This window comes from Gasterosteus aculeatus, chromosome 12 (assembly GCF_964276395.1).
Source record: "Gasterosteus aculeatus chromosome 12, fGasAcu3.hap1.1, whole genome shotgun sequence".
NCBI classification, from domain to species: Eukaryota; Metazoa; Chordata; class Actinopteri; order Perciformes; family Gasterosteidae; genus Gasterosteus; species Gasterosteus aculeatus.
In genome coordinates, this window is record NC_135700.1 from 17,951,749 (window position 1) to 17,959,571 (window position 7,823).

At 40.8% G+C, this 7,823-nt stretch overlaps 1 pseudogene; it reads left to right on the forward strand.

Moving 5' to 3' along the window:
• The first annotated feature begins 6,891 nt into the window (after positions 1-6,891).
• Positions 6,892-7,607, forward strand: LOC120814080 (UDP-glucuronosyltransferase 2B15 pseudogene; annotated as a pseudogene).
• The last annotated feature ends 216 nt before the right edge of the window (positions 7,608-7,823 follow it).

Sequence of the window (7,823 nt, forward strand, 5' to 3'; positions counted from 1 at the left end):
TGAAATGAGATACACAACGTGTGGTGGCCACAACTATTTTGTGCTGAAAGGCAGCTATTTACTTCCTGTATATAATTTCGCTGGTAACCGCCGGTACTTGAGGCACCACTTTACCTTCAATAATGTTCGACCCCTGAATTGTTACATTATTGGACGATAAAGTACAGCCTCTCTTACCATATTGCTTTAGTAACAGCGATTATTAATTTGTCATGAGCGCATCATCCACGAACCCACAACGCTCGCTTGGTGGCAGCGGTGGTTTTTGCGTTGAAGATTTGTTGACTGTACATATACGTTTGATGTAGTTTGGATTTGAGTGTTTAAAAGGGTCATTTAAAGTTCAGAGAAAACCGTAGTCGACTTTAATCAAATTAAACTCAATTTCCCAACAACAAATATTGTGGCCAATGAAATTGCTGAGTGGCTAGTAACTTTGGAAAACCTCTAGCCACAGTGTCTGGAGTTCCCTATGACAATCCTCTGGGGTATACTCCTCATCAAACCCCATGCCTCTTGATTGTCTTCGTTTTGCTACTCACTGGTGCAAGTCCCCCCTCAGTACGTCCTGGTCCGCAGGGAGCTCATCCTAAGCACAGTGAGCTTGGCTACATCTGCATCCTGCATCTCCACCTCTTGTTTACAGCTTCCTCTGATTACATAAACTGACACAGATGAAAATGGAGAGCCTCTCCTTTTAATCTGACCTTTATTAATCAATATGTTGGGATAATCTAAAATACCGGTTGTATGTTATCTGACTAATCTGTTTGATTTGGAGCCTTGTAATACAGTATCTTTGGCTCTGGATGAACATGCAGAGTCTTCCCCAATTTCTACAGTTAATGGGCTTAACTGGCACTAAGGAAACGTAAGTAACAAGAAATAAGTCAAAACTGCATAACTGCCGTTTGCGTAGGTTTCAGCAGACGTGCACGGTAACCAGATCAGTCTCTTCTCAACAAAGGATGTGGTAAAACACAAAGGCGTCGACAGCGTGAAAATCTATAGGCTTTGTGTTCCTCTGCAGATTGCATACTATTGCTCTGCTGTTGTCTTAGCAAGTGCTAGAAAGATTTTCACTTGCCACCGGTGTAAACCGCTGCTCTATGTGGTTGGAAGATAAACATGCTAAAACAGGGTGGTCCTCTGGGCAAAACCCAGGTGCTGGTAGTCAATCTTGGACGTAGATGATTGTCTTTGGCACCACAAGGTTATATATACCGATGCACAAACATCTTGATTATCGGATGACCCATAACACCATGTGCTCTATGTGAAAGACCACAGACTCTCTGTCGTGCTAAGGTAGAACATTATTGCAGTTTTTCCAACAGCAGGTTTTTCAACATTTTACACATGTCCAAAGTTTAAAAAGTTTTGTCCCACCATGGTATTCGTAAAAGTTGCTTGATAGAGAGATGTTACAATCACACCTGGTTTCGCAGCTAAGTTCATCACATGTTAAGACAAATTCAAATTCAGTGAAGGTTTGTGAGGCTGGTGAAAACAATCTACTGACCAAATGCTATGATAATGCGGCTGATAAAAAAAGAGCGTTTTTTACTAAAATAAATAAATAGTTTTATCATAAAACAATAACAAAATAAAAAAACTGAAAAGAATTTGTGTATATCCCACTATTAACTGGTTGCAACCATGAGACAGAGCATCATGAACTAGATGTCCAAAAGATAAATCATTAGGAATATCAGTTCAGTCTGGAGACAGTTTCTATCCAGGAGGAGAAACAAAAACATTTCAATTGAAATTTCATAAAATAGAAGGGAGTTCTTTTAATTCTTTGCTATCACAGTGACAGTGGAAAATACTCACATCGAGTGAATGAACCAGGCTGACTACTTCCTCCCTGGTTACAAAGTTTACACTCAACTAAGCCCACCAACTGTTGGCTGAAGCATCATATTTAATGGACAGACATATTATTCATCTCCTCATTCCACTAAAAAGACTGATAAGCCCTGAAAAGTGTTATGTCCAGCCCTGAGAATTAAGTTAAGTTGGCTGGATATTTATAATTTATTCTTCGGTTATGTGTTGTTATTGTTTACTCACCTCTCCTCTCGTTTCAGACTCCTCACTCCCTCCCTCATGTGTGTGGGTTCCACCTGGGTGATTGTCAGCTCCTCCCTGATTGTTTGCACCTGGTCCTCATCACCCAGTGTATTTAGTCTGTGGGTTCCTGTCCTCTGTTGCCAGTTCGTCTTCGATACTCCATGTTCCTAGCGTTCCAGCATTCATTCCTGATAGCCTTCCTGTTACTGATCCCTACCTGGTTAACGAGTTACGTCTCTCTGTCGTCTCTCTTGAGTCAGATACTTGTCTGCACACCTCACAAAAAGCTGATAAGTTGCAGCACTGACGTATGGGATGAAAAAGGCACAAGACCAGTTACATATTATTCACAGATACGTATCACAGTGACAGTGGAAAATACTCGAGTGAATAAAACCTAAAGCTTTTATCATATTCTGAAAGTACTTATCAAGGTTGCACAACATCAAACCGTGGTCAAGCTGTTGTTTAAGATAAGACACTGGCTATGTGTGTACATGCATACAAACAGATTTTCCTTTTATAACGACTATGGCAAACCTATTTTACCTTTTTGATTACTTAATGATCACACTAAACAATATAAAATAACCTTGTGAAAAAATCAAAAACAAGATAAAATGGACAATCAAAACCTGAAAAATAAAACATAAAAAATAAAACCTGAATAGTAACACATGAAAAATAGAACATGAATAGTAACAATAAAACTGGGTTGAATTGGAGTTTCCTTTGGAGTTTGGGTGAGAAATACTTGGAACAGTTGGAATTGCAACTGAGGGAAAAGGAGAACAACGATGCAGCTCAGGATGCAGGCCTGTCGGGGAGAAAGCAGAAAAAGAACGTAGTATGTACGGCAGATTGGGAAGCTTTCAAGATGTGGAAATATGAGTCGGAGAGAAGGGAGAGACAGAGGTTGGTAGCATTTAATTCATTAAGACCGAAGATCCTACAAACGGTTCTGAAATGTGTACCCCTTCTAACCCCAAAACACATTATCCTTGTTTTCATGAGTTCCTGAGGATATTGGTGGACACGGATCTGGACTCCCCCCCCACCGGATCTTCAGCAATTTGACAGAGAATATCATCCTAGCTTGTCAGAGCTGCGGCGTCTGATGTGCAGACTTCTGACACATGACTATCACAAAGTTGAAAGTGTGTTCACCACCGCTAGAATGACTGCTCGCCTTAAAGATCCTGATTGTGAGCATGGCACAGATATGGACATTAGAAATACTGTAGATGCTCTCATTGTGTTGGTAAAAGAAACATTTCTTCTGAGACTGAACCTCCCGACCGTCACATCCATGACACAAGGACCAAAAGAAACATGCAGCTCATTCCTGGCACGCCTGATGACAGCTTTTGACATCCATAGTGGCCTTAAGCGACCTGATCCAGTGGGGGCACAGCCCCTAATGCAATATGAAGTCCATCTAAAAAGATATTTTATAAGCAGAAGGAGACCTGAACTCATACAGATGGTGAAGAGATTATGTGTAACCTTGAAAAGGCTCCGTATGCGATGTTTACGGGCTTGCAGAGCCAACAATTTGCCCAATGCCAATGTGGAAGAGGAAGAGGTTATGGAAGAGCTCGTGGCAGAGGCAGATCAGACCGGAGTTACAGGAGTGATGATTGAAATGTGTGTTACAATTGTGGACAACAAGGACATTGGCGAGCGGAGTGTCCTTAGCACATGAGGATGAGACACACCACATGTCTGACTGAGGGAGGCAGAGGGAGAGGTGGACCCCAGAGATGGATCACCCCACCATGGAGGAGAAAGTAACACACCCTATACACACACTCATAAACAAAGTAAAATAGTTAAAACAATTGCACACCCACACATCACAAATTGCATGTTGAGTAGCTAACTCATTTTTATATTTACAAATTCCCATAAGTAACATTGATGATTTCTTGGCCTCCTGTAACACTTTGTAGTTGACTCAGGAGCATTTGGCAATGTGTTTGAGCTCAACATCAGATAGCATTGTTCTTTCAGACAGTACGGGGGCGGAGCCAGTCACCATGGTATCTACACCTGATTGGTTACAAACCCCGTCTTTGGATTTGCTGGAGTGATGCATTCACACAACTATAGAAGCCCATTTCCGCACTAAAGAAAAGGGATAGAAAGTCGAAATTATGAGATAAAACGTTTTCAAAACACAAACAACACCTTTTATGTAACCGTATTGGACCGTAGATGACAACCAGCTACAACCATAATTTACCATCATTTACCATCATTACCGGCACATTAAGACCAATGCGCCCAGCTCGCAGACCGGCTGGTGATTTGCCGCCATAGCAGTCAAACGTTTGGCGTCGGGGCGGGTGGGTACGATGCTTTCAGGGTCCGATCGATGCTGCGAGGTGGTTCCCCCCCCCCTCGCCATCCATGCCTTAAATCTTCGGCTGCTCTCCAGCCACGCCGCCTGCCAAGGGCTCCTTTTAGAATAACTTATTTTCCCCGTTAAGATGGTTCAGCTACTGTAAAGAAAAGGGCACCGTCTCTCGCTCTTTAATCTCATGAAGTGTTCGGCAAGAACGACAGCTTTGTTTCTCTGACGCGCCCTGAAACAAGCTCCATATCTCACGCGCTTGAGCGCCGCTCAGCATCTCGCCGTCGTAGACCGAGCTTTGCATGTTTGGCAGAGCGCCTTGCGCGCCGTGTACAACCAGTATGGATCAACCGATTAACCAATCTGTTCGTTTAAATTGTTTGTGCTTCATCAATTAATGTTTCACATAACTAATGTGCCGCATCATACATATTTTCATATAAATTTCAAACTTTTCAAAATTGAAAATTAAAAACTTTTTATTTATTTAAATATTTATATTTATCCGTGGTTACAAACTTTACACTCAACTAAGCCCACTAACTGTTGGCTGAAGCATCATATTTAATGGACAGACATATTACCATCTCCTCATCCCAAAAAAAAAAAAACAGCACTATGACAGTTATGACTATGGCAGTTATTTTACCATTACATTTCACCTTTTTACTTAATAATCACACCAAATAATATAAAATAACCTTGTGGAAAAATAAAAACAAGATAAAATAGACAATAAAAACCCGAAAAATAAACCATGAAAAATAAAAAACCTGAATAGTAACACATGAAAAATAGAACATGAATAGTAACAATAAAACATGATGAGTAGAATGTGAAACAAAAAGTCAAAAAAATACTCACACTATGCTCGTCAGATTCAATGGACAGACATATTATCCATCTCTTCACCTAAAAATAAAAGCTAAAATATACAACTATTCTTTTAAAGAGCCCTTAAAAGCTGATCAGTTGCAGCACTGGTATGGGATGAACAGAGGCACAAGACCGGTTATTAAATGGTAAAACAGAAAGAAAAAAACGCTTTCCAAAATATCCTTATTTACGGCAAATGCGGCATCATTCACCACTCAATACTAAATTCATATCTGTGTGGTGGGCAAATACTTTCAAGCAACATTTCTTGACAACAGTTACAGAAGGTCATGCTAAAGTCTGTTGATGGTATTTGCACAGTGTCCATGACAGCTGGGCAGGTATGTTGGGTGGTGTAAGTCCCCCTCAGATCGCTTCGGCCTCGGCCTTGGCCTCCTGCAACGAAACATTTCCTCCATCCTGATTTTTCTTTTCTTGCTTGCATCTTCCTTTGATTACACACGCTATGAGACCCACAAAGATGACGAGGACCAAAGATGTTCCCTGGAGTGCAAAAGAGTAGAGCACACTTTGTTTAGTAAACATCCACAGGAGAAGTGCATTCTTGTTTATCAAAGTGTATTATATTGATAGATTCCAAAGGCCAATAGCATTACATTAAATATACATATTTTTCAACCAGGCATACTCAAAGTGGGAGGTGTTTTTGCTCCACTGATCATAAGAATTCTCTAAAGTAGAAAGCATTCAACTTACCTGAGAAATATAATAGAATAGACCCATATTGTCGTTGTCTTTTCGTTCTATTGAGGTGACATTTGGCTTACACCACTTTCTCGATGTTTTGTCGATTGAAAGATTACCCTCCCAGTATGTCATTGCACAAGTAAGGTATTGGCCATTGAAGAACAACAAAATCAGCCACACGATAGCAGGAACGGAGCTGGAGAAGAATTTCTTGCACCACACGTCACATTTGCATATGTGAATGATCCGCATCAAGGCGAAGGCCATGATGGCAGGAATGATGAACACTGCGGATGAGAATACTGTGTTCCATATAGGCTTGCAAGGGCAGTTAAACTTCTGCTCCAGCCAATGCTCCAGTCCAATTTGGATAAAGCCAAACACCAAATTTGTTACTAGAGGATGCTTGCTAAGTTCTTCTCTCAGCATGGCGAGCGACCATTCTTTTCTACTTTCCATACTAGATTGAGCGAAAAATGAAGGCAGCCGCTGCAAAAAGCCTAAAAAAGGGTCTAGCAATGTAAACACATTGGCAACAGATGAGCAATGTGTGATTAACGCATCCAGGGGTATGTTTTCACCTCAGCAACATGCTGCACTTTCACTCTGATTGGTTTCAAACAAAGGAGGGTGTGCCGACAGCTCTGACTCTTCTCCAGCTGATTGGTCCTTGTGAGGTTTCAGGTGGGGTTACATTTTAAATGTGTCTCTGATGGACAAAATGTAGGGAGGGCGGTAATGTGGAGGGAAATTTGTTCTGCACAGACTGGCCCCTTTCCAGAATGAATTCTTGGAGTTAGATGCATTTATAAGAATAAATATGTATCAGTGACTTCTACAGCTCTGATGGACGGGAAATTAAAAGGAATAAGAACATGGATTCATCATCATGTCACTTGGGACTTGGAGAGCTTCCCCATGACTTAGCTAATTAGATAGCTGAAGCTTTTGCTAAATTACCACAGAAGGTAATCTGGTTTTAAGGGGACCAACCGGCCACTCTGGGCAACAATACTTTCCCTGTACACTCGATGACACAGAATGACCTCCTGGGACATAAAAATATCTATCATCAGTTCCAATCGTATGCATTTCCATTGTTTTCAAGCCGACAACCTTTCTAGACTCAGAGGAAAGGGCGTTGCAGAAGTTATGGATGTTTCTGAATTGAACACAAAAAAACTTCACCTCAATGCAATACAGGAAGTGTTGAACGAGCCCTCCTACAGAAGGAACATGCAGATGCTCTCCAGGCTGCACAGAGATCAGCCGATGAAGCGGCAGGATACCGCCCTCTTCTGGATAGAGTTTGTGATGAGACACAAAGGTGCAGCTCACCTGAGAACTGAGTCCTACAAGATGCCCTGGTACTCCTACCACTCTGTTGATGTGGTTTTGTTCTTAGGTGGAGCTGTGCTGATAATTATATGCACTTTAGCTGCATTGATACGGTGTTTGTGCTGCAGGTGTCTGAGAAGAAAAAGTCAATGTGATTTGAAAAAATTTAAGTAGAAATCACCATGAAATATGATTCCAGTATTTGAACCATGAAAATATTGATTGAATAATTACTGTAAATAAATGTGGATGACCGAAAAATACCTTCTTTAGGTGAAAGAAAAAACATTTGATTTTAGTAAAAAATACAATGGTCATTTGGTGCTATATAATTCTTTTCTTTATCAACAAAGAAGAACATAGAGGTTTAAGGCTGATTATATGCGATATCAGTATATTCCTAGACATTTCCTAGAAATACGATCTCAGTATATAAATCATGAAAATATTGACTCAAGAATTATTGTAA